General features: G+C 42.1%; 1 long non-coding RNA gene across 2 annotated transcripts in view; it reads left to right on the top strand.

Moving 5' to 3' along the window:
* The window catches only part of LOC143841842 (uncharacterized), a 255,239-nt gene extending 231,573 nt beyond the window's left edge, over positions 1 to 23,666 (top strand). For both annotated transcript variants that reach the window (XR_013232891.1, XR_013232892.1), the window contains 2 exons: positions 2,167 to 2,256; positions 23,391 to 23,666. This is a non-coding gene — a long non-coding RNA (uncharacterized LOC143841842). The remainder of the gene's footprint in view (positions 1 to 2,166; positions 2,257 to 23,390) is intronic.
* The last annotated feature ends 4,085 nt before the right edge of the window (positions 23,667 to 27,751 follow it).

Here is a 27,751-nt window from a genome sequence, read left to right as displayed (position 1 = left end):
GTAGCGCTTTCAGGGAAATCCCCAAAAGTGGATTCACCCTCTGGAAAGCGCTACACTCCTGCAACCAATCTGCAACACTAGCGGGAAAGTTCTGTGCGTTACCATTGTTGTGGTTTCTACAAAGTCCCTCCCCCTGGCTCTCTCCTCTGATCTTCCGGCGAAGCGATCGCCATTTTTTTTTCTCCGAGCGAGCGAAGTTCAACCCACCAGCAAGCCTGTTTAGAGGCTTCCCCGGCTTCAGTCCCTCCCCAGAGCTGTTTAGTCACTAAGCACAAACAACAGAGAAGCCCGTTTGCTGATGTATTTTCCCTTTATTTTTTACACTGTTTTCGGCCGAAAATCGGGCCCGTGAGGGGGGGGGGGATTTTTTTTTCACTTGGGGGGAGCGTGGCAACGATGAAACGACAGATCAAACACACCTGCCAGCTGATGGGTCTCTCCAGTTGCAACGAATCAACACATATTCGTTGCAATGGGTGTTTTTTTTTTTTTTTTTAAAAACCTTTCTTAAAGGGAAAGGGGCTGTTTGGGAGCATGCTAACGGCTGCCCATTGGCTGCTTGACGGCTAGGGGCGGGACGAGCTCGGCAATAGCGCTTCCTTTCTAGCGATTTTTGCTGAGACCGGAAGCTTGTGGGAAACGATAGAAACGCAACTGGATTCCACTACAAAGTCAGGTATGCATAATGACGAATTGCACTATTTTAAATGGCGATTTTTCGTTCAGCAAACAATTTGCTACAAGGATCCCGGTGCGGAAAGCCCCTCAAAGTGGCTAACGGTATCAAAAACACTAATCCCACTTCCACATGATGCAGCCTGCCACAGATTGGGCCCTCATCTGCCCTGGGCTAAGGGTACGCAGGAGAATCCACAGGGGCCAATGGGTCCTGAACCATTGTGGGGGCCAACGGGGCCCTTCCTATAGTGGGCCAGAGGGAACAAAAAATGCTCCAATCAGCTTTGCGGTGCTTCGCTGCACCACAGGGCAGACTGGGGATTTTCCTGCTTATTTTGCAGGAAGGTGGGATCGTGTTCCAGAATTAAAAATCCTCCCCTCCACATGGCAGAACCTATCTGCTGCCACTGCATTTCCTGGGGGGACACATGATGTCGCCAACATCCTGAGCCTCTCCAGTAGTCAGCTTGTGATTTCACCATTTTTAAATCGTGATGCAGTAAATCCAGGAAAGTGGATTTCCGCCCTGAAATGCATGAGCCACCAGTAAGCAACCAGTGGGCAACCAGCAATGTAGGGAGAAACATGCTATAGTCTGGGCAACTTTGTCCCACCCTCACACCTGCCCTCCCTCCCTCCTCTCATGTTTCACACCCCAGCCCCTTCTGCTCCTCTCCCCCCCCCCCACTGTCTCAGGCAGTGAGGCCTCACTGGGAAGCATCTACTGTTGGCGAGTGTGTTTGTGTGTGTGTGTGTGTGCATGCATGCGGGGGAGGTGGCAGAGGCAGTAGCGGCTCGGGCGGCACTGTCCTCGCTGCAGAACTGCTCAGAGAGAAAGAGGGTAGGCGTCCAAGGCTTTAAAAAAAATCCCCAAACTGATATTGACATACATAACTCCCTGCATATGGAAACTTGTGCAGCAGGGATCAGCTAGACCTTTATCTTACATGTAATTTTCTCACGTGCAGGCACAGAGAGGCTTTTCTGCCATTTTTTGAGTGGCAGGTGGGCGGACCAGTGGGAGGGGGGAAGAGGGGCAGAAGGGATGGGGTTGTGACATGTGAGAGGCCACACATATGCATTTGGATTTTTTTTTTGCTGCTCCATCTTCTGTGGCAACACTTATGCATTCCAATGAGTACGTATTGCCATGTGTTGGTTTCTATTTTTTCTTTAAAAAAAATTGCGCTCAGGGGAAATTTGGAGACAAACCTCCAATTGGTTGCCTCCACTGACTGACTGACAGGCCAAGGAGCACTGAGTAAAATAGCACATTGTTCTTTCTTGTACCTCTCCCCCCCCCCCCCCGCTAGTGAGGGGAAAAGGCGAGACATGGCAGCAGAGTGTGGAGGGGAGAAATAGTGGCATTTACTATCCTGCAATTGTGGCACAAAAAGCAGCACAAAGCACAATTTGGCACTCTTTGCAGAAATTGCCAATTTGTTGTTTTTTATGTTGCTGAAAGAGGCCTCTTTGTTTTGAATACAGCAGAACATCATAGCTATCTCTTTGGAATATGTTGGATTGTGCAGTGAGACATATTCATCCACCAGAAATACTCTGCTGGGCTACTTAACAGTAAGTAAAATAGCATTTTATTACTTTCATGTTTGGGCATGTGTAATTCAGTCCAATAACATTTTGTGTAACCAGTTGGATGGGACATGACCCCTCCCATGCCAGTGTGTCTACCCTCAGCCAATAATTGACTGGGAAAGAAATGCAACATCTGCCTTACCCATGGATTCCACCATCTATATCAGTGTTCTAATCTCCCATGGAGCTCAGTAATGTGGTTCCTAGCACTGACTTGCTTCTTATGAATTGGGATAAAGGCTAAAGGAACTTGACTGGTGTATCAGAGGAAAATAACAACTGAAAGCTTTGGGCCACTCCTTACAAGCTGAATGACTATCAAAATGCTAAGCTCAAACTGAGCCAAAACATTGCAGTCATGAACCCTCAAGTATGGAAAGGAATGTGGACTTCCTTCTCATTTGGCAGGTTGGAAACCTCTCCCCATAACTGGGCAGAAAACAAACCTCCCCTCTTTGAAGACTGTATTAAAGCAGCATATTTTAATGAAAGATAAGAACCAATCCCAGCCCCACCCTCTGTTTATTTTGTGCAGCAGGATGTTCAGAATAATGGGGGTGTTATGCCTTTACGTTGATGGGGAGTCCCTGTTTAGATCCACCTGTCCTCATTATAAAATAAGCTTTAGCCTGGAATCTTCAACCCCGTGTGGAACCCCAAAGTTTTGTTTTTGATCCTGCCAATGGCATCTGTTTTGTGATCTACCCATTCCTATGGAAACCCCATTATGATCGACATTCACTTTATTTTTTGGTTCTGCCCCTATGGTAACCAGTGTCCTTTGTCAATATTCCAAACATTTCTGCATTCTTAACAAGGCTGAGTACCCTGATCTAGCTGAAGGGTAGGATCACACACCAAGAAATGGCTTTGGTGATAACCTGGAAATCATGATCTGGGTTCAGGGTTGGCAGGCAGTGTCTGACAACCAGCAGTTTGAAAGGGGGCTGAATCCTTGGGAAAGAATTAAAAAACAGCAATGAAGCTTCTTCTAACTGCAGGAAGTTCTTAGTATAGAATTCTTGGCAATTCCTAGAGCTACTCAGAAGTTGCAATCCTAAGAACACTTTACTGAACAAAATGGGACTTGGAAGTAAGTCCTATTTTGTTCAATAAAATGTTCTTAGGGTTGCAACTTTAGGTTAGGTTTGCACCAAAATGGTAGCTCTAGAGATCATAAGAAACTCTATGGTAAAACTGGAATTCGCTTCCAGTGGAGTCAGGTATCACTTGGAGCTCTCTGTAGGTAGATGAAGCCTTATTTTTATGTTTTTAATTTTGTCCCACCATTACTTCCAGTGGTGATGGGCAATCGTGCCAGGGAGCAAGGGAGCAGGGGATCCCCCCACCATGACCATTTGCTTGGCAGCCTTATGTGGGTTACAACCTAACTTTTTCAACCGTGCATTGTTATTTGATCTAGCTAGGCTGATTTAAGCACATTAAGGACATTTTCTAGGAAAAAATACAAGAGTGGTGGATTTTTTAAAAAGTTAAAAATGTCTCCTTTACTGCTAGGACATTCTTTTGAAAGTCACTTCAAGTCTGGGGGAAAGGGGGATAAGCCTCCTTTCTATTTATCAGCCCAAGAACTGGTGCAAGTTGTCATTTGGAGAGATTATGTAGAAATCTGCTGTTCTACTGCAGAGATCAGAGAGTTTTTTGCAAGTGTAGACACAGCGCAACTCAGGGAAGACTTAATGTGATAAATAATAGAGTGTTTGTGAAGAACTGATTATGCAGAACAAAACCATACTTACACATGTGTCGACAGTTATTTGCGTAGCAGGGGAAAACATGAAAGGGATTTATGTGTCTGGAAAGCAGCGTCCCAGAATTTGGGTTTTAATTGGGGAGAACTAGACCCAATGTTTCAATAGCAACCAAAATTCTTTGTATTTTTTTTAATCATACATAGATACCTAATTATTTTTCTTCTTTTACATAAGGAAGCACTTCTGTTAAGAATTCCCATTAGCCTGACTTTTTAACACCGTTATGATGACTTTTCACTTTTTGTCCCTAGAAAACCAGAACTTCAGTAGATTTGCAAGGCCACTCTAACAAGAATTGGAATAAATGAGATAATAACTTTAATTGATTCTACTACAGGCAGCAAACTTTGGCACTATGTGAAAGAAGGTCAGCAGTTGATGTATAGAGAAAACGATTTAAAACAATCATAGGTGAATGCCTACCGGCTTGGGGGTGCACTATTGCTATCAAGGGCAGAGTTGTTACTACCTGTTCTGCCCCTCTCACCCACCATCTGGATTTATCTCTTAGTAGCCGGTAGATAGGTGGTTAAATATTTGTGGTATTTATGATTTTCGTTGTTGCTGTTGTTTTTGACATTGTAAGTAAGTAGGCATGCAAGTCCCCAGGTGGGACCCTGGGATCTCCCAATTTTACAACTCATCTGGAGGTGACAGAAGTGAGTTCCCATAGAGAAAATGGCTACTTTGAGGATGGACTGCATAGAATTATGCGTCATTGAGATCCCTCCCTATTCTAAATCCTGCCCATTCCTAGCTCCACCCCCAAAATCCCTAAATATTTCCCAACCCAGGGCAGACAACCCTACTTGAAGTCCACATTGATCAGGTAAAAGAAGGTTAAATCCCCCCCAAACTAAATTCAGATAAGCAAATAACTCCATGGACTTTAGCTGGTGGTTTAAAAATACACTATTTTTCTTGAATCTCTGAGTTTTTGAGAACCAGAGATTAAGTAAGAATTTGAATTGCTGGGACACATAATCAAATCCACCCTCTGAGGTATTCCATCAGTGGCTGTCATCCCCTACACACACACGCACATGCACTATCTTGTCTCTGCTGTCTTGATGGCATAACCTCATTCTTCTTGCTCAGAATGACCCTTTTCAGATACATATCTTCAGTGTGCATAGAATTTTTCAGTATTCTTGCTTGGGTGTACTGAAACTATGCATACATGTTCAGCAACTACGGTGACTGTGAGTACAGAGAGCATCATGGTTAGCACATGCTATGGTATGTGTGGATGTAATTCCTAGAAAAGTCTAATGTTAGAAATTCTTCTAAGCCTACATAGCCATGCTTAGAGTTCAGCCAACCAGGCTGCAAAGCTAGTTGTTTTGTACAGATGGGTTCCTTAATATTAACCTCTTATTCTCAGTGAAAATCTCATTGATGTTCATGAAATCACAAAGCCAAATGCTCTCTAAGTGCATGAAAAACTTATTTCATTTCACAGTAATGTCTTCCTTGTTGTGAACAATGCTAGCAGATGCTGAAGTCAAGGACGTTACATTTGGCTAAGTTCTCTTGATTTCATTCTTTTAGTTTATATGCAATTATTCTTCCAACCTGATTTAAAGCACTGTCAATCAATCAATCAATATTTATTTATGGCCATTCAGACCAAAATTAAAATACAAGCAATTAAAAACTAACACAATTTAAAAAGAGAAAAAAACAATAATAAAAGAGAAAAAGAGAAAAAGAGAAAAAAATCAGTAATAGTACTAAAAATGTTAAAAGATCTGACAACATAAAAACTTTAAGATGTTTCATTCAATATTTATAACATAGTTTAAGTTGCCAGTGACAAATGGCTCTTTGTACTTTTGAAATTGGATCAGAGAGAAATTTTCTGGTCCACATACACAGTACACAGTTTCATGGCGGCAGCGCAAAATATAGCCGTGCAGAGAGTTATTTGCCTGCCTTCATCTTGAAGCAGCACCAATACTTTCTCCTTTGGGGAAGATCTTGGGTAGCTGTTCAAAATTGGCTGAATAAAGTTACATCTGATGGTATCATAAATGGGGCAGAACAGAAGCACAGGTTCGTCTGACTCCCACATAGTTGGACAATGGGCTATTTTGGTAAGCCTTGGTTCGATAAGGACTGTATCAAATCGAAGAAAGATCTGACAGCCACTTACAAACATTATACTGAAAATGGAGCTGGATCTTTGAATAACGAGCATTCACAAATTTTAAATCTCAAGAAAAAGTATAAAAAACCTATTAGCTTGTGAAAAGAAAAAATACAGCCTCGAGCTCTGGTGGTCCTTAATTTAGTCTGTGAGGAATAAGAACACCACTCTCTTTTGGAAGCTGACATCGGGGGTGAAATCCAGTGGCAGAACGCCTACTGAACTATGCATCCCCCCTCAAAAGTGGGTCACTCACTTTCAAAACCTTTATAATGATTCTTCAGAAATGAACCAACTAAGCACACTGGAGGGGCTTCAAAAGTGGTCCCAGTCACTCAAAATGAAGTAAAATCACTTATTAATCAGTTAAAGGGAGGCAAAGCCCCAGGGCTGGATGGGATCCCCCCCCCCCGAACGTCTAAAGAATAATTAAGAATAGTGGATCCCAGTATTAGCAACTCTTTTTACATTTATTAATTCCTCAGCTCATGTTCCTAGCGGTTGGCTGACAGCGGTGGTTGTACCCTTTTATAAGACTGATTTAAAGCACTGTTCGTGGGTAGGTGTTTGCATGCTGGGGAGGTTTATTTCCATATGACTCTTGGCTGTTGCTCTAAGATGGGTCAGTGCAAGGGGTGGGGATTACAGTTTTCATGGTCTACGCTTGTGTGCAGCACAGTCACTGACTATGTACCAGTCCTGTAAACTGGGAAGGAACCCTCAGAATAGATTAGCATTTTCCTTCACATCCAGAAAGCGCACAAATTCCAGGCCAATTCTGATCGAACTGAGGTCAATTTGCTCATTAGGCCTCTGACGAAAGACATCTATGCCTTTCAAGCATTTTTTGTTCCTCAGGGTTTAGACTGTTGTTTAAAGTCAAATTTAGCACTGAGCTAGGCTGCATAATAACACTTTCACAGATGGGATTGTCATTTGTTTCAATCAACTTTTTGTTTGATGGGATCACAGATCGGGGTGATAAAAGACACAAAATAAAAGAGTAATAAGGGAATTGTAGCTTTTCCTTCCATTTCAAAGGAATGCTTAAATGCTCCCCCCCCCCGTTTCTCATTTAGCGCTACCTCAAGTCCAGTCAAAATGGTTGCCCATCACCTGAAAGCTTCATGACTAATTAAGGAGGACTGCCTCTCTGCTGAAGAACAGTGCAATCAATTTGTTTCCAAGAGGCAGAACATTCTGTACTCTTCTTAAGCCCCTGGGATCGCGACACTCTGTTTTGCCCTTAACCAAAAGCTTTTCCTGAAAGCCACAAGTTTAGCCTGAAGCAATGTATATATTCTAACAGTTGCAACAATCTTGTACCGCAGGGAAGCGAGTGTGAAGCCTATTTAAACCAATGAGTCTTGGCATAATACAAGGGCATTTTCCCCCTATTGTATGTATCATTTCAACTTCCGTTCACAATTCAGATCCTCAAGAGAACCTTGATTCATTCCCAAGGGTCATAGTATTGTAAGGGCCCTGAAAAAAAAGAACAAAAGCACTCCAGTCTTTTTAATAGATGGAAACTATTAAACCCAAGTTGTAGTTAATTTAGAAGGGAAATATAAAAACTTTGGAAATATAAAAACTTCCCTAAAATGGCAAAAGTTTGCCTGCAGTGCTTAGTGCTAGCTATCACAAGAGGATGTTTATTTTGCTCCTTTCTTCCTTTCTTAGATCAAAATTTGTACTAATAGTTTAGATCCTCTCCAGTCCATATTTAAGCCTAGTTATAGGACTTGTCCACCCTAATGGAAGACTTGTGACAGATGGAAAGATAATGTGTGACTTTGTTGATCCTCCTCTTTCAATGGCATCAGTGATGGTATCCTCCTGGATTGGGATTCAGAGGCACCATTCTATAATGGTTCCTGTCCTGCCTGGAGGATAACTTTCAGAATGGGGTGCCAGGGGACAGCTGCTCAGCTCCTTGGACTTTGGCTTGTAGGGTCCTGCAGGGTTCCATCTTCTCTCCTCTACATTTTTACATGAAAACTAAATAGGGCCATCTGGAAATCTGGGTTGTGTTGTCACCAATATGCAGATGATGTTCAGTTCTATATTGTACCTTCAGTTGACCCCAGAGAGGCTGTGGGAACCCTGAACGGGTTTCTGGAGGCAATTTAGGAGTGGATGCGACTAATAATCTGAAATCTCCATAAGATGAAAGCACTATCGGTAGGCGGAGGGTCTGACTCAGAGTACAAGTTGTCATCTGCTCTTCCCTTGTTGTACTTCCCTTGAAGGTACAACTCTGTAAGGGTGTTCTGGATCCAGGACTCTTTCTAGATAAGCAGGTGGCCACTGTATACAAGAGTGCCTTTTACCAGCTTCAACGAGTTAGTCAGCTGTGGTCTTTCCTGAATAGAAAAGACCCAACCACTGTTGTATATGTCCCCTGTCTTTGCTGGATTGCTTTCCATTGGCAACCCGTTGGATAAATTATCAAATGGCTCATCAGAATATAGAAACAACCCATTAAAAACAAAATTAATATTAGAAAAATGCCAGAAGAATCCAGAGCTCTGTCTCTCCTCTTAAGGGCTGCTGCCCACGTGAGGGCTATCCCTAGCAATTGCTTCCCCAGGCCATTATCAAACTGCATCGAGTCTCACTGCTGGCTTCTGGAGTTGCAGGTGGTTTCTTTCAGACCAAAATAAAGTGACAGTGTAAGGACTTGACACTGGACTGTTTGCAGCTGCCAAAGCTGACCTTTGGCCAGCTGTTCCCAGAGGAAAAAATAAGGCAGAGCCAGTTTTGAAATAACTTGTGGGGGGAGGGAAGGGTTGTTATTATTTATAGAGTTTATTCCTCTGAATGAAAATGCGTATTTAGCTGTGAATGCTCGCTGAAAGAATCATTATAGGGGGAAGGCATAATTGTATATCTCTCCCCTACAATCATTCTTTGAATCAGGAGCCTGTTTGTCACTGGATTTAAAATTTTAGATAGAAGATAGATGCGTCCATCCCTTACTTACATCTGAAGTTGAGTGTGGACACTGCTGATTGCCAGAAGTCAGTTACTTAGTATTTAATTTATATAGATTTTTTTAAACCCCAGGCTTTCACTTACTTTTTTGACTTCACACAGCAGCATAACAACAGAATCAACTGCAGCAGCAACAAATTAGCTGAAAACAATGGGCACTCCCATCACTTCCAGTTATGAATGAGGTTGTGCTAAAGGCATTACCAATTCAGAGAAGGTCCTCTGGAAGCACTCCTGGTTTGCAACTGACCATGACTTTACATAATTCAGATGCTAGAGGCACCTTACATACGTGAGAGCCCATAGCCCATTCAGTTGGAATTGGAAATATTGCTAGAGTTTCACTGAAGCTGTGGTCTTTTTGATCAGCCATCTAAACTATGAAGCTGGACCCAAACAATGGTTAAAGTCTCTGCTATATTTTCTGCCTATGATACCTTTGCTTTTGCCCTTAAGGAATAATGTTACCTCTTAAAATATCTCTCTGCCACTTAGGCAGATATCCAGTTTTTAGGGAAAAACCCAATTTGTAATCTCAAGCAAACATTGTCAGACTGCACTTTTTGGGGGGTTAAGACAAGTAATTTTGGGAAAGGGCACCTGGAAGCAGACAACCTCTTTGGAGAGAAAGCAATGGTTAATGTTCTGTGCTCCTGTTTTTCCTTCCTGGGTGGCATTCATTTCCAAGGAAACATTATCAGGCCAGATACTTGTTTTATGTATTTGGACTACAATAGACGCTTGCCATTTGTCCCAGATACCAGATATGTACCGTTTTCAATTAGTGGAAGACCTGGCATCCAAACACCTGGTCTACTACCAATTGGTTGTAGACCTGGCCTCCAGAGTTCAGAAGCCAGGCTTACTGCCCATTGAAAACAGTAGCAGAAAACATGTGCTCTGGCTAGCAACCAGTAATTAAGCCCTTTCTAAAAGAGTGCAATGAAATAAAACAAAATATTTGCACAACCCCTGTGGTACCCACAACTGTGTGAGTGAGATTAGTCTAGACCATCCTTTTTCAACTTTCCTACGGTTGAGAAACCCCTGAAACATTCTTTAGGCTTTGAGAAACCATAGTAGTGGCATGATTGTGCAGAATATGAGTAGGAAGCATAGCTGTGTACATGCCCATTTGGGGCCCCTCCCATTCCCACCCTCTCCAGGCCCATCATTGGACGTTTGGGGAGGGGTAGAATGAGTCTACATGACTACATATGGTCATATCATCCAATAAATGTTTAACAGGTTTTTTTAATATATATAAAAATTAATTAACTTCCACCCATTCAGGAAACCCTTCCACGGCTGTCAAGAAACCCTGGTTGAGAAAGCCTGGTATAGACTATGTAGAGATATGGTAGACAGCTAATGGTCACTTGTGCAATGTGTTCATGGCAACCAATCTTGAGTAGACAGGGCAAGACAAGAACACTGACAGCTATCTAGCACATCACCTCCTTTTCCCGAGAGAATAAGAAGACTTTATAACTGCAACTTGTCCTCGAATATCCCTGGAATGTAAGCCTTCTGCAGATGTTACATAAAATGTTGGTGTTAAGAGTGGTGGACTCTAATCTTGAGAAGTGGGTTTGATTCCCCACTCCTGCATATGTAGGAGCTGGGTGACCTTGAGCTAGTCACAATTTTCTTAGAGCTCTGTAAGAGCTCGCACAGCCCTACCTACTTCACAGGGTGTCTGCTGTGGGGAGAGGAAAGGTGTTTGTAAGCTGCTTTGGGACCTCTTCAGGTAGTGAAAAGCAGAGTATTAAAAACAGCTCTTTTTCTTCATTCATGATGAGTGGGAACCTATTCATTTCAGGACCATAATAATATACAATTGCTTTACTGTATGAGTAGGATATGTCAGTTTTCTACATGGGGCTACTTCCATGCATGTAAACTAGGGACCTGTATGGAAGTCCATGAATAAACACACAATACAGCTATCATGCATATCATGCTGCTGAAATATGTGGCCAGCAGGCTCCCACCTGCAGGAACAGGATGCTAAAACAGCTGCAGAAAACTGAAGGCTTCTGCAAACAGAACTTCAAATGCAGCATAAGACTGATTAAGAGGAGAGAACTAGAGAACTAGAAATTGCACTAGGTGCAACTGGAGAGGCACCAGGCAGAATTCTTATCATTCCAGTTTGCTTTATAACTTTTTTTCCTCTGACTGCTCACACCTACCCTAGAAAAGTGCTTAACTTAGCTTATGTTACTCGTATGAATGCAATCCAAGTGATAAGCAAACTTCATTCCTCAGAGGTGTTAACTGCTATATTTTTAAAACATATGCAAAATAAAGGTACCTACAGGAGAACTTCTCACACTATGTTTGTTATCCTGCAAAGTATATTGCAACCATTTAAAAAACTAAGATGAAATAACCGAAAAGCTATTTTAAAATAAGTGAAATGATAAACAAAGAATATGAATGCACCCAGTTCTGCTAGGCTCGAGCTAATAAAGGGAAAGCGAACAATCTCCACCTAAAGCTTTTTAAAACTTACTCCATTTGCAGAAATTAGATGAAGGGTTTTCTTTTTAAATGCTGCCGGTTGCATTAAATATTAAATGTTCTATGCATCTAAACTCAACTAGGCACAAGACTAACAAGAGCATTTTCTAAATTATTCATGGCTGTCATAGGAAATTCATATATTACATGAGACACAGACATATAATGGTTGCAACAGAAACAATGCTATTTCTGTACATAAATACATTTCTAATTTTGTTTGCCTATAGAAATTCATTCGATGAAAAAAACACATCTATTTTGTGTGATGTACACATAACCTTTAGCACACCAGATGGTTCCTGTTGGTGTATTTTTCTTACTGTCAAATCCCATCCACCCCCTTCAAAATGACCTGTTTTTCAAGAATTAATTATTTAAGACAAAACCAGGAGTTGGTGGAGTTACCTACTCCCTTTACATCCTTATACCTCTCTGACAGTTTCCAGTCTGAAACTCTCCTTGGGGTTATTCTTTCCTACATATTTGTGGGAGTAATTCTCAGTTAGCAAAATATTAAGGAATGAAGTTTAATATCTCCTATGAAGAAATGCCCCTTTCCCCCTTCTGAGGTTTGAAATGTGTTTTAACCTTTTCTACTCCTCTGGGCAGAAAACAAAGGGGGGTGGGGTGGGGGAATCAGTCCAATTGCTCTCCAGATATACCTCAGCTAGAGACAATAGGTGGACCAAACTCTCCCCCTTTCTCCAAGCGGGGGAGAGAGGTTTGTAGGTTTTAAATGCTAGAGAGTATCCAGAAGGAGATTCTTGGAGATCTCCCGGAAGTGCTTCTGTAACCTGGCCTGACCTGATCAATCGGTGGAGAAATAGATGTGATAAGAACTCCTTGCAGCAAGGAAAAAGGTATATTTGATGCTATGTCCATCAGAGTAGGCCAAATTCTTAAATAAGCCAGCCATTGATCATGTGTTTGCCTGAGGAGCTGGAGAAAATGACAAAGTGACTGAAACTCTGTAGTAATCTGTAACTTCTTAAGTTAAGGAACTGCACTTTAGCATTCGCTGTGCTAAAACTATGCTTATGAACATTTTCTTTTTAATAAGTAGTCTATAACTTTGGATGCTGGAAGTGGTTCTAGGTACCACATGGACCTCCATTGTCTTAGACATGGTATTGTAAAAGTGAGCTCCAGAAGGGGAAGCTGGCAGATGGCAAGCAGCTATTCCAGAGGTGTATGAGACAGTAAATTGTCCCCAAGTTCCCAGACACTAAGCAGCGGGGTGCACAGAGACATGGGGCCATTCCGCACAAGGACCAATGTTGCCAATTGTTTTCACAAAGCGGAAACGCTATTTTAAATAGTGGAATCTCGGCGTTCCGCATATCTTCATTTGTAGTGGAATCCAGTAACGTTTCATTCATTCCCCACAGATTTCCGGTCTCGCAGGAATGGCTAGAAAGGAAGCGATTTTTTTCTGTGCCTGTTCCCGCCCCTGGCCATCAATCAAACTGAACAGCCAATGGGCGGTTATTATCATGCTCCCAAAAAGCCCCTTTCCCTTTAAGCACAGTTAAAAAAAAAAAAAAAAGCACACAATTGCAACAAATATGTGTTGATTCGTTGCAATGGAGAGACCCATCTAGCTGGTGTGTGCACTGGCAATTCATTGTTACCACACTCCCCCGAGTGGGAAAAAAAATCCCCCCCCCCGCACGGATGCGATTTTTGGCTGAAATTAAAGGAAACTGGCGAACAGGGGGCTGTGTTGTGCTTGGGGACTTAGGGGAGCTTTAAAGCACTTCTGTGGAGGGACTGTAGCTGGAGAAGCCTCACTGGGTGAATGAAGTCTCACTGGTTCATTGCTTTCCCTGCTCCGAGGGGGGGAAAAATGGCGATCGCTTAGCCGGAAGTTCGGATGAGAGAGCCAGGGGGAGGGACTTTGTTGCAACCGCTACATTGAGAACGCACATGTCTTTTTCGCAAGTGTTGCAGGTTGTTCGCAAGAGTGTAGCGATTTTCTGAGGGTGAATCCACTTTTCCTGATTCCCCAGAAATCGCTACAACGAAGCGATTTTGGCGCTAGTGTTGCAGGAGTGTGGCATATTGCTCACGATGTCATGCGGAACTTAGTTTTAGTGGCGAAAACAAAATGCAAGACTAGTGCTATATTAAAGTCGTGCGGAATGGCCCATGGTCTAGAGAACTTGGAAGAAAAGCTAGGAGACCCTCTCAGCAGGCAAATCCATACAAAGGCCAGGTGATGGCAGCAAAAAAATCTGAAAGAGAGAGAGAGAGACACTTATCCAGATGTTAGGAACACCTTAGAGCAGGCAGGGTGGAACAAGGTCTATAGGCCAAAGCTGGCTTTTTCTGCCAGATATCCCAAAGCTTTTGCAACTAGCAGGTTCTTCCATTTTTATAAATTTAAATGTATGAAATAGGGCAAGGATGGGCCATCCGATTACATTGGTAAGAGGTAAGTTTTAGATTATATTTGCCTTTTTAAAAATAAGTGTTTTACTCTTCCACAGTCTAAACTAACCAAACTCCCCATAACCAGTCTTCACCGATGTTAAAGGTCATGGAAAATAAAAGTTGCTTTCAGAAAATAAGATGAGTCCTATATACAAGCAACATTTATGCAATTTGCACGTTAATATAAATAGCCTAATTAGACAGATTTAACGAGCAGTTCTCTTACGACCTGAAAGAGCTAACCATAACCTTCAAAGCCAAGTTATAATGTTTTATGTTATTTTTACAACATATTTATAATGTTGTTAGGCATGATGTGGCATCATTTTAGACTGCCATAAAATTAACTATTACAACCAAAATGATTCTTGTCACCTTTTTAGTGCCATTGTCATCTGCACCACCCGGGATCCATCACTAAAAGACTTTTATAAGAGAGCTAACTACTAAATTATCCAGAGCGCCAGCTTGCCACTATGAATCTCACATTTGGAAACGCCACGTGAGGCTCCTTTGCCCATTTCAGTCATCCAAGTGATCTCACTATCGAGATAGATTCATGTATAATATCACTATCAAGATATGTATAATAAATTTAACTCTTTAAAACAGTCTCTAAAAATTCCTGCCCATTGCTTAAATCTGCTTCAATCATTGGTATATGAATGTCAGAGGTAAAGTTTAAGTATTGTTCCTGCTTAGAGTGGGGAGAGATGAAAATTTCTCCCAGTAAAATGGTGATCAACTGGTGGCTTCATGGGTTGGTCCTGGCCACTAGATAATTGTACAGTAGCCCAGGGGTAGTCAACCTGTGATCCTCCAGATGTTCATGGTCTACAATTCCCATGAGCCCCTGCCAGCAAATGCTGGCAGGGGCTCATGGGAATTGTAGGCCATGAACATCTGGAGGACCACAGGTTGACCACCCCTACAATAGCCTATTTTACCCATCATCCAGCAATAAAAGCTTAACATTTCATTTCTAAGAAATAACAGTAAAATCCTCATAACAGTAAAATAACAGTAAAGTCCTCATTATTATGGAAATCTAAGTTTTGGTTGTGCTGTCCCTGGACTACTGTATTGCCAACAGCATCAAATCAGGATTAATTAGTACCCCTGAATTTAAGGACTAGATATTTTCTTATAGGTAACATGCAATGAAGCCTTTTTCACGTGTTGCATTTTAGTATGCAATCATCCTGATATGCATGGGCATCATTTTGTGTGAATTGGGCAATACTTTTTTTTACCACATGTGTACCCTTAGAAATCAGGTCTTTCATGTATACACACCAATACTGGGAAGTAGGCATGTTGTCCCAGTCACACAAATTGACAGAGGTACACATTGGGAGAAAAACAGTAATTGTGTGCTCCTGTTACTTATGGTTGGTATGTCAAAACTGACCTTTAGACAAGTACTATAAAAAGCCATATGCTGAAAAGCAGGGCCTGTTGTCTTGCCAGGTGAGTGTGTGTGTGTGTGTGTGCATATGGCTGTGATGCTGGGGAGGGAAGTGTTAAGCCTTCATTACATTTTCCCAACCTAAAATAGCCTTGCAGAGCTGCTTTGTACTCACTGGGCTTATGTTCAATTCTATTTGCAAACTGGATTGGTTTGGGTCTCATTGATCATGCATCCATTTTTGAGTGGATGGCTATAATTTTGTCCATGAAAATTTGATATGACCAAAATTGAAGGTGCAGTCACTTAATTTTGTTTCACTTGCCTGTAAATGGCCATGTGCAGGGATTCCTGTGACTGGAGAGGCGAAGACTCTGTTCTTTTCTGACAGACACTAATCCTTGCATGCCTGTTTAGTGTGTGGTCAGAGCTGATCAGCTAGTCAGGATCCATGAATGGGTGAAAAAGCCAGACAAGAGAGGAGAGCGAGAGAAAGAAATCTCAGCCTCAACAGTTCAGATAAGATAATGTTGTGCCTTCAGAGGGGTAGACTGAACAAGTTTCCACAGGAGACTTTGTATGTCTCATGCTAGCCAACTGTTCAGTTGACAACTGAAAGTTTATGGCTTAAAAAGTCCAGCAAAAGTATGTGTTGTCTAGAAATAATATTAATCCTCTTTACTGAACATCTTTATTTCCCCCTATTCCTGGTAATGAATAGAAATTATTGTCTCTCTGTGTGCATTAATCTGGATTCCCTGATGTCATATATAAAATAACTGCATTTAGAAGGCTGCATGTTCTGTCATGAGGAGGCTGGGGTAGAGATCACTCTGGTTGAACTACACATTACACCACCTTTTCTTAAACAACATTTAAAACCCAGACCTCACATCTTATGTTTCCTGTGTAATAATGTGGCATGTTTTGCTTGTAGAACAGCAGCAGAAGTGTTTTGTACTACAATCAGTGAGTTTTAATTAAGCTGCCACTAACAAAATCTCCTGGATTTACTAGTAGGGTTGCTAGACACCCCCTGGTAGAGGCAGAGACCCCAACTGGCAGGCCCTGCCTCCAGATCCTAACCCTAGCCACCAATGTGCTCTGCCAGTGGGAGGGACTTACGAGGAAAGAGGATGTCTAGTCCTCATTGCCAGCATTGCACAGGAAGTGATGTCATTAAGCCAGCAACATCTGGGCAACACTGTGGTATTTGGGCAACAACTCTAAAGTCATTTTTACCATAGAGATTTTGTCCAAATAGCAGAATGTTACCTTGATGTTACTGCATTGTGATGTCACTTCCCATGTGATGCCAGAAATGAGGCTTAGATGATTCTCTTTTCCCTCGGAAGTCCCCCTCCACCCCCACCCCCACTCGTTGCCAGGAGGGACCTAGCTGCCCTATTTACAAGCCATGTCTAGACTAGAGATTATTTTTCCTGGAGAAGATGGCAACTTTGTGTGTGTGTGTGTGCGTGTGGGGTGAACTTTATGGCATTGTACCCTGCTGAAATAATTCCCCTACCCAAGTTCCACCCCACCCCAGACCCATCCCCAAATCTTCAGGAATTTTCCAATTCTGATATAGCAACCCAACTGGGAAATTCGTAATTCCAAACTCATTCAATTTACAGAGAAGAAAGGGATGTATAAGAAGCCCTATACATGTACAAGAAGTGTTCAGTACAGAAACTAAATTGGTAACAATGTGAGAATATGTCTTTGCAGCTGTGGCACCTAAACTTAGGAACTCCTTCCCCGCAGAAATTTGGCTGTCTCCCTCTCTTGGTATCTTTCAACAGCAGCGGGAAGACTCTTCTGTTTCATCTGGCATACCCCCAGTAATGGTTAACAGCGTTCCTTCTGGAGCTGTGTGATTGTGTGTTTTTAGTTGAATGTTTTTTTTTAATTGACTGTATTTTTGTTTAAATGTTTGTAATGTCTTAATGGAGCTTAAAATGTCAGATGGACATAAGAGGCTTTTTTAAAGGTTGTAGTTTGCTTTCTTGCTTGTCAATTTGCATCAGTTGCAGGTACAGTTGTAGCAGGATAGCATTTAAAAATTGTATTAAACATTTGCAGTGGTCATTATTTCTCCCCTTTTTCCCCCTCTGTCTGATTCTCTGCTGCTACAATTAATCTTAGTTTTGGGAAGTTCTCCTTCTTTTCATATTTTTCATTGACAGTCCTCCAAGACTGCCTGAAATCAAAACCTGCAAGATAAAAGAGTTGTGCAATTATGTCTGATTGACACCGAGTTCAATTACTGGAGTTTATTAAGTCTCCTCATTTCCTTCACTTAAAAAAAAGGACAGTATTCAATTGTCAAAAGGGAATAACGAAAAGGTTAAGATGTCATTTGCTAAAAAGGTTAGGAGCTATTGTGCCAATTTATCCATATCAGCTGTTCATTTAGCAACTGGAGAATTATATATAACAAGCATTCGGGGTTTTTACAAACGGACAGGGACAAAACCTTTAGTACAAATATCTATCAGAGGTTTGCATTGGAAACTCTGTGTGGGTCAGATGCTAGCTCTGAGATTGTTAAGTCACCAAAACTCCCAGTTAAATTCCAGCTAAGATACCCCCCCCATCCCGAGAAGCCTCCTAGGCTGCAGTCCCAAGTGACACTTGAGGAGTAGTGATCCCTCAATCACCAGCAGAAATAGTACTCCAAAACCTACTGTCATCCTTCAGTTTGGAAAGTTGGTAGCCCTTAAGCTTTCTTTTGTATTGCTAGCTCTCTTGAATGCCTATTGCCTGCATGATGGACACATTTCTGTCTGTCCAAGGTTAGTGCTGTGTGCCAGACAAGATCTATGGGTCTGGTTTCTGAAACTGTACAGTTGAGCTGAGGACTTTATGGTGATTACGTTCACGAGGAAAACATACTTTGCTCAACCACCGTGACCTCTCAGCTTTTGATCGGTTCATCTCACTCTTACTGTTCATTTCCCATCTCGAGACTGTACTGGGCAGCTTTGGGACTACTCAGCAGAGTTGGGAGATGAGTTTCATTGCCTTGTGTGTTTTTGTAAGTGTTTTTTTTTTTTTAACTGAAGCTGCGTGAGAATGCACCTCCACGAAATACTATTGCTTGGGATTCACAATAATTAATGTTGCTGTCAGACTCAGAGCAACCCCAAATATATTTCTTTTTTTTTTTTTTTTATAATAATTTTATTGTTTATTATTATATAAAGCATTTACAGAGAAGTTGTAAGGAGAAAACGACCAGTTGATATGGTTTGCCATCTCTTTTAACATAGGTATTTAGTTCTCATCACATATTATTCCTAGTCTAGAAGTTTTTACCATATTTCTTAGCCAAGTGATTGTTAATACATATGAGATCTGTTATAGGAATACATTCTGTTATTATCTTAAATGATATTAGGTCAATCTCCTTCATAAGTTGGCCCTAACCCAAGAATTACTGCTGTTGTCTTGTTAATGCCTATAAAGTATGGTTTGTCATCCTCTTTTGGCATACATATTAACATACATATTCAATTCCCATCGCATATTAATCCTGATCTAGGAGTTATTACCATCTTTCTTAACAAAGTAGTAGTTGATACATAGGAAGGTATAATCTATTATAAGGATATATTCTATTACTGTCTTAAGTAATATAAAGTCAGTTCCCTTCATATATTGGACCTGTCCTAAAGATTGCTACTGCTTTTTTTTTTTTTTCTCACAAGAAGCCAGGAGAATACTCCATTGTTCAGCTCATCTTTCAGGTGGTCGCAGAAAATGAAATTGTATTTTTTTCCATAGTAGAGTGTTTCTGATTGTCCTTCTGTCAGGGCCAGAGAAATCTCTTGCTTGATTCTTGCTTGTAGTCGCCTTTGAGGGGGCTCTGAAACCTTTGTCAATCTGGATCTCTTCCTCTGGTCGCACAGAAATATCTCCTGATAGCTTCCTAGTTGCTGTCGCTTTTGAATAGACTCTTTTTATTTTGCTGATCCAAGTCATTTCCTGCTCTGAATAGACTTCCAGGTTTTTGGTACTTTCCTTCCATGAATCTGTTTTCCCGGGTTCTTTAAAGATACTTTGGGTTTTTACATCTCTGGCACTCTCTCCCTCCTGAAGTTTCACTTGATTTACTGTTGGCTGAGCTGCGTCATCAGCTGGTCTCTCCGGATCTTGGGCTCTATCCAAAAACTCCCCCTTAGTCCCACGAATTTCCTTTTCCAGCTTATTGATTGCTTTCAGTATCTCTGAGTTTCCTTTGCATAACAAATGGAAAAGCTGTGCCTTTGATAATTCTTCCATAGTTCTAGGCAGTCACAAATGTTGTAGGTTCCAGCTTCTGTCAACTTCTGCTCCTATCGATCTGGTAAATGATGGTCTGGGAAGAATGTGAGGTCGGCTGGTCGTTTCAAGCTTGTAAAGTTGTTTGCGACAAAGACGCCATCTTGACCTTGAGCTCAAGCCGCTATTAATCCAAGGAGGTCTTGCTTCTCCCTACGGATCTGTAGGACCCTCAGGTCACCGTTCCCGGTTCCTGGGGCGACCGGTGAACAGATTTGCGTATCTGTTCAGGTCAGCCAGGTGCATAAGCACCTGACCCTCGGCATGGCTTAAGAGCTGAACTGAAGTCCAGCTTTCCCTATGGCGCCATCTTGAGGTCTCCCCCAAATATATTTCTTTGTGATAGTAATTTCCCTCCGTCCCCCCCATTATACCAGTGGGATGAACCGCTATAGTGTTAGGGTGCATGTATAGTGGACAAGTGTGTGCCCCGAATGACTGGGTAAACACAGCACCACTAAGTCCCAGTACAAGGTCAGAAGCACAATCCAGGGTCAGGGCAGGCAGATGACGGACAGATGTTTATTTATGGTCATTTAGACCAGTATTACTATCAGCACCACATTTCAAAAGGGCAGGCAGATGTTAGAAGCATGGCCAGAACACAGGTCAGGAGAGGCAGAAGTCATGAGCATAGTCCAAATCCCTTTCCATGAGTCGGACACCAGTTTAAACACACTCACAGCTTAAAGTCCAAAGGGAAATTAAAAAATAGAATATCAGAATCCAAACTTAAAAAATACATATTATGAAACAATTAAACAGAGCATGTAGACAAGCAAAGCACATAAACAGATCATTAAGAGAATGCCAAATGGAACCTATAAAAGTCTTCACCCATTAGCAGAAGACTTTGATTGAGGGACAGACAAATCCCTCTGGGGAGGGATATCCATAGCTTTAGTACCACAACTAAGCCAGCCCATTCTCATGTTGCCACCCATGTAGCCTCAGACAATGAAGGCACTCAACAACTTGTAAGGTAGTAAACATTATCAATGAGAGAGTCACTCACTGTTGAAAAGCTGCCCTTAGAACTTCATGGTGAATCTCCTCACAAACCTTATTCCAGATTTGGACATCTGGAGTTAAACTGCCCAAATCAGTCCATCAAATAAGGGTACCTTTTTGAAATTGATATTGTTAACTATATAGTGAAATGTACATGCTTTGGACAGCCCTTCAAGGACATAGAAACATCACATCTAACCATTTCTAATGCTATCTACATTGAATTTGGGGCAACAGTTTTTATTTGCAACAGTGTGTGGCATGGGTAGAGGGTAGGGATTTCACATCATTACTATCTGGAGATCAGCACTATGTGAATTTTTGTTGTCTTGTTTCTCTGTTTTCCTTTGCTCTGATTCACAGTAATTGTCCCATCATGAGAGAATCCTATAAAGACCTCTCTTTTTTCTTTTTTTTAAGCAAGAGTATATCTTACCACATTATCATTGCTATTGAGTGACCATCTTTTGTTTGCTTGATTGCTTGCTAATGGATCAGGGACAATTAGCTGCTGTTTCCTCAAAGGAAGCTAATGACCGGGGATTTCATTAATGGGCAATTTACCTGCTTTTGAGGGGAGGGGGGGTCTCTAACCAATGTTCTGTCAGTGAGGGTGCTGGGAAATTAAGCAGAATGTAGCTACTGAAGAGAGATTCATTTTGGTAGTCATGTTGGTCTGAAGCAAAAGAACAAAGTTTGAGGCTAGTGGTACCTAGCTACTACAATCTGCCTGTAGATAGTGACTCTGGACCACAGGAACAATGGCTATTTCCCCCAACTCCCCCAAAGCTAAGAAATGTTTCACAGCCCCCTGTGGATGAGTGGACTAGTTCCTCTGCTCCCCAGTGTATTAGGACTAGGAGATATGTGCTGGTAATTGGGGATTCCCTGTTGAGAAAAGTAGAAGCCAAAGTGTGTCGAATGGACTTCTTGTCTCGGAAAGTATGCTGTCTACCTGGCGTAAGAATCAAGGATGTCATGGAAAGGGTGGAAAGATTTGTAAAGCTCCAGGGCAGATTTCCCTTCCTGATCATTCACGTGGGAACAAATGATACTGCCCAGTGCAGTGTAGAACATAGGAGCAGATGGCTGTAACTACTAAGAGTCAGCATGGCTTTCTCAAGAACAAGTCATATCAAACTAACCTTATCTCTTTTTTTGAGCAAGTTACTATATTGCTAGATCAGGGGAATGCTGTGGACATTGTTTACCTTGATTTCAGTAAGGCCTATGTGGCTTTGGGGGGGGGGGGGAGTGAAGGACACGGGAGTGCAGGTTGTGTTTATGTAGATTCTTCCTGTTAATGGCCGAGGCTTAGGAAGGGAAAGAAAAATAATACAGATAAATGACTGGCTATGTCATTGGTATAATTGGGAAAGGTTTGAGGTTTTGGACCATGGATTATGATACCATGATGAGGCTCTTCTTTCAGGAGATGGTTTATACCTCATGATGGTGGGGAAAACATTTATTTGTGAAGAGTCTTGAGGATGTGGTGAGGAGAGCTTTAAACTAAGTCCAATGGGAGAACAAGATGTACATTCAAAGCCTAGTTCAATGACAATAACTGTAGATGGGAACACTGCAGATTTAAACAGAATGGCACATATGAGGATGACGTTATCCATTTAGTCGTGTCCAATCCTCGGTGATTCTATAGGAAAGTTTTTGCCATACATTTCTGTCAATGACTGCTTCTTTTAGTTGGTTTATGGTCATCTCTGTATCGGCTTTGATTGTGTTGAGCCAGCGGATCCTTTGACGACCACGTTTCCTGCCTCCTTTGGCGACCATGTTGTTCCTGCCTCCCCCCCCCCCCCAGTTTCCTGGGCAGCCAGTTCCCTGAAACTGCAAAATGTCCTTCATTCTGTTATCTGTGGTTTGCACGTTATGTCTTTAATGCCCAGGTCTGAGCATCTTTGGGCTGTTAGGTGTGAAAACTGTAACTCTTGTTTTGCTCTAACTGCTCTTTGAAGATAAAATCCTTTCTGCCATGGGAAGTGTAAATAATGAGAATTTGAAATGCAGGGCTGGGGAGTGCCTATATCTAGCCTTGTAGTGGACTAGCTAGTTGTTCCTAGCAACAGATTTTCCTATCACAAAGTTTCCAAATGTACACTTTTTGGATTCATTCAAGTGCTGATCCTTTTTCTAAAAAGAATGTCTTAGCTTTTCTTGTCTCAAGAAAGAGCGTAGCCTTGGTTTGTGACACTACACCAAACAGTCCAGAGGGTGACGGGCTCAGCACTTACAAGCAGGTGCCTCCCTACAGATATGGAAGTATTTCCTTCCATTTCTACCACACTGGAATCCTCTGGGTTTTTTTTTTTATGTCAATGAATCCATAAGAATTCATTGACCAGGACTGTCAGTGACTCTTCTTTCACATGGAGTGGGAAGAAATAATGACCATTTGGGAACTATTTCAGATGAAAAACATTAGGGATAGCAAAGCTCCGCTGAACCTCTGCTTCTCCCCCAAATTCAGAACCAGGTCTGTACAACTGAATGAATCCAAGGTATCTGGGTTTTTATTTCGTCCACATTGAAGAACTATACAAAAGAGACAAAAGGATGACAGATTTCTTCCAAGAGGAATCTTCTGAAGACCAGCCTACAGTTTTAGAAATTGAAGTGAAAGCTGCACTGAGAGCAATTGGGGAGAAACAAATCATCAGCAACAGATGGGACAATAAAGTTATTCCATGCCTCAGAAACTAAGCCCATCAAATCAAGATCATGCCAACAAATATGGAAAACCAAACAATGACACAGAGACTGGAAATGCTCAGTTTACATCCCAATTATGAATAAAAGGAGATGTCAAAGACTGCAACAACTATTGGGCTGTCACAGTTATTTCTCATGCAAGTAAAGCGATGCTCAAAATCTTATAGCAAATGCTATTAACATATAAGAAATAAGAAATCCCCAATGTTTAAGTTGGATTCAGAAAAAAGAAGAGGCACTAGAGATCATATTGCAAATTTTCTGTGAGAATAAAAATGGAAAATAAAGTGACCTTAGCTTGTAGAACTATCAAGGTCACCATTCTCTACTGTGGCTGGCAGCAACTGCCCATGATCTAAGGCACAGGGCTTGCATTTCATCTAATTCCAGATCCCTTTAACTGTAAATAGCAATGATTGAATCTGGAATTTTCCGTATGTCAGGCAGATGCTATACCACTGGACTGTGGCTCTTACCCAAGAAAGGGAGAATTTTGTCAAACCTACCATGAGCTCCTTGGAGGAAGGGCAGGGTAATAATGCACCACATATATAAATGCAAGGAAATTCCTTGGAGATTGAACAGATGTACACCTTAAAAGAAACCTTCAGTGTTTCTGAGTGAAACAGTCTAGCCTGATCTGATCAGATCTTGGAAGCTAAGCAGCACCCTAATTACTACTTGGACTGGAGACCACCAAGAAAATCCAGATTTGTAATGTTATTACATAGGCATGCAATGGCAAACCACCTCTGTCTCTTGCCTGTAAAACCCAGGATTACCCAGGATTTCCATAAGTCTGCACTTTATATCACCAAGACGTGTTCTGATTCTGCTGGGAATTATGTCTTACTGGTGCCCCTACTCTGGTGGTTGTTGTGTTCTAACCTCACTTTATCTAACAGTAGACCTGTTAGAGCTGCCAATCATTTTATATCCCAAGAGTTTGCAAAATCTCCTGTAAGATCAACATGTCAACGCTGCTTGTATTGATAGGCACAGAAAGGGCAGTGCTCCTCCTGCTGTGATTTTGTAATATTTTTGGGACGAAGGTTATGAGTGGCTGGTTTATCATAATCCGTATCTCTGAAATGCCTTTTTAAAATTGAGGCTGAGATAGGACTGTCCATCAAATGAAATTGTTCAGTCGTGATCCCCCCTCCCCCCAATTTCCTTGAAGGAATAGAATGAGAATTCAAATTTAAAAAAATTGTATTTCCTAGACTAGATCAGTTGTAGTTTTGTTTATCTAGAAAAGACCATATTCCCTGATATAGATTGTTCCCAGAAAGAGTAATGCTATATTAACAAATGATGTCTTATTGTTATTTTGTTCATCTACAAAGGATTTCCTGGCTTTGCAGGAGAGATAAGCAACTTCGTATATTAGTTTATGTTTGTCATCAATATTGGGTCTCTGCTTTGCACAATTGGTTTGGCTGATTTACTTGTCTTGTATATGCTTGCAGTGTGCAGCTTATACTGTGTTTTATCCTGAACACTCCAAGTGCCCTGCATGTGCTAGCACCAGCCAAACTTACCTTAATGGAACTCCTCATGCCCATTGAATCACTTTGCTGAGTTGCCTCAACACAAGTCGAATGTCCATCAGGGCCAAAGTACATGTTATGCAATTTTTGGCGAGTTGGGTCTCAGTTCCCTCAGCCCTTTCCCTGCAGTCAGACAGTGGCTACAGGGAATGAAAGGAGGAATCCCTTTCAGCTTGAAACTGTATGGCCCATTATGCACGGCCGCCAAAACAGTGATTTCGGGTCACATGGAAAACGCGGAGGGGGAAGACGCGACGCACACCGGTTATGCACGGGGTGGGGTGCGACGGTGGCAAAACCCAAAGTAACCGATTATGCACGCGGCGATCCGGGTGTCGCTTCTGGTTGCGACCCGGTCACCCGGAAGCTGCGCTTTCTTCCGCGTTTCGCGAACGCGGCTTTTTTGGCGGCATGCACCGAAACTGCGGCCAGTTGCAGCCGGCACTGTGCGTTATCGTGATTTTAGTCGCCGCCATTCCACCCCGAATGTGCGCTAAAACCCCCGTGCATAATGGGTCTAAGATGGGACAGGAGGAGTTCCTGCCTCAGCCCAGGTCATTTTCAAAAGCTGAAATAGGCCCTGGCAGGAGGTTAGCTGTCAATGTAACTTTTGAGTGGTGTGTGCATGTTGCTCCTGGGGCCATTTTAGTTCCTGAAGAAAGTGTGTGTTTGGGGGGGGGCAGGAGCCCATCATCTCCCCCATGCTGTAGTTCTAAACACAAAGTGGCTCCTTCTGGTCTTTAGAATGACATTCCCTACAGCTGCTGTGTGACTGCAGGAAAAGTATGTTGGACTGGGGAGCCTACAGCCAGTTCGCCAAACAATAAATAAATAAAACAAAATATATCATCTGGCCCTCAAATGACATGCTGAAGCATGTTGCATTAGCAAACCCATTTTGACTCATAAAGACAGTCAACATAGGCTTATGCTACTTTTGTTTCTGGAAATCCTTGACCTCCTTCCCATGATAATGTCTCTAGAGCCATCTGATCCTTGTCTACAGAATTTGGCCACTCTGGTGAGCTGATGAAACTAGTCTTCATGTCTTTCACAGTGGAACAGTTGACCATCGCCACAGATAATATTGACAGCTTTCTTTTTCTTGCTGTGCAGATAATGGCCTTCTCAAAGGCACTTCTCTATCAGCCACTGGCTCTCTGCAAGATTACTATCACCTGCCTTGTGCACTTTCAAGACTGATGCAGCATCTCCTAGACCGTACACTTTTTATCTATAATTGCATTATCTACCAGTCTTTTTCGTCCACTGGTTTTCATCTAGGCCAGGGTGAAATCAGTATGAAAAATATCATTATGAAGGAATGAAAGGAGAGGCATATTGATGTGAAGCCTTAAGTAGCCATGTTTATATGCAAATACATCCTCATAGATTTCAGCACCTTAAAGGCTTTTTGAAAGCTCGGTCCTTTCCGAGGAAGAATGCTTAGCAGTCTTGAGACTTCTCCGGTTAGGTGGTTCAAAAGGGAGCAATTTAACAGTGCCTTCATTAATGATTGCTTTGTCAGTTGCGTCTGTGCTGCTGGCAGTATTTGCCATTGGAGAGTCTGTCTTACGGGCCTGTGACAGGCAACTTGCTGGGGTTGAGGAAAATGTGAGTTTCCCCTTCCCTGTTCAGCTCAGAAGGCTGCCAAAACTACAGCCTCATCAGCCCTGATGGAAAGTCATGCTACAGAAGACTGGGAGTAATTTAAAGGAAAGAGAGGATCCTGACTGAGCCTAGGATTTGTGACTTGGTGATCAGAGCCGTTGAAGGAGAGGGGTGGGAAGAGTGGGATGCATGCATGTCTTTTGCAAACATCCTACCAAACATTCACAAATGTCTAAAGAGCGCTGTGCATTAGATAGGCATGCTTGCAAAAATATGAGTAGTTGTGAGTAAAGAATGGGGGTGTTTGCCCATTGCTAAGTGGGATAGATCCCAGCTGTGTAAGTAAAATGATGTTGGGAACTATAGAAGCATGGATGTGGCTGCTGTCAAAAATAATTACTGTGCATTTACCCATTTCCATCTTCCCTGAAGCTATAGCCTGCCTAGTTATGCAGTCAGATGTTGAACTGAGAGCTTGTAACAGGAATTGCCCCTTACAAAAAGCACCTGATGATTTTAAACTGAGCCAGGTCCATTCATGTTTGGGCTCCTCTCAGAATAGGATCTGCTTCTACCATCAAGCCACTAGCCAGACTTCTTTGCCCATGCCTCTGTTTCCCAAAGCAATATTGTTGTGAATGGTTAGGGGGAGATTCATTAGGGAGTCAAACTACAGTGGGGAGTGTCATTAGCTGACAATACAAATTCTATACTTGCTGGGGGTTGTAGGACTGTCATTTTCTCATTCTCTCTTTAAAAAGGTAAAGGTAAAGGTATCCCCTGTGCAAGCACCGGGTCATGTCTGACCCTTGGGGTGACGCCCTCCAGCGTTTTCACAGCAGACTCAATACAGGGTGGCCTTGCCAGTGCCTTCCCCAGTCATTACCGTTTTACCCCCCAGCAAGCTGGGTACTCATTTTACCGACCTCGGAAGGATGGAAGGCTGAGTCAACCTTGA

Source organism: Paroedura picta, chromosome 7 (genome assembly GCF_049243985.1).
Source record: "Paroedura picta isolate Pp20150507F chromosome 7, Ppicta_v3.0, whole genome shotgun sequence".
Lineage (NCBI taxonomy): Eukaryota > Metazoa > Chordata > Lepidosauria > Squamata > Gekkonidae > Paroedura > Paroedura picta.
Note: the sequence above shows the minus strand (reverse complement) of the source record. Positions and strands in the feature narration are given on the sequence as shown.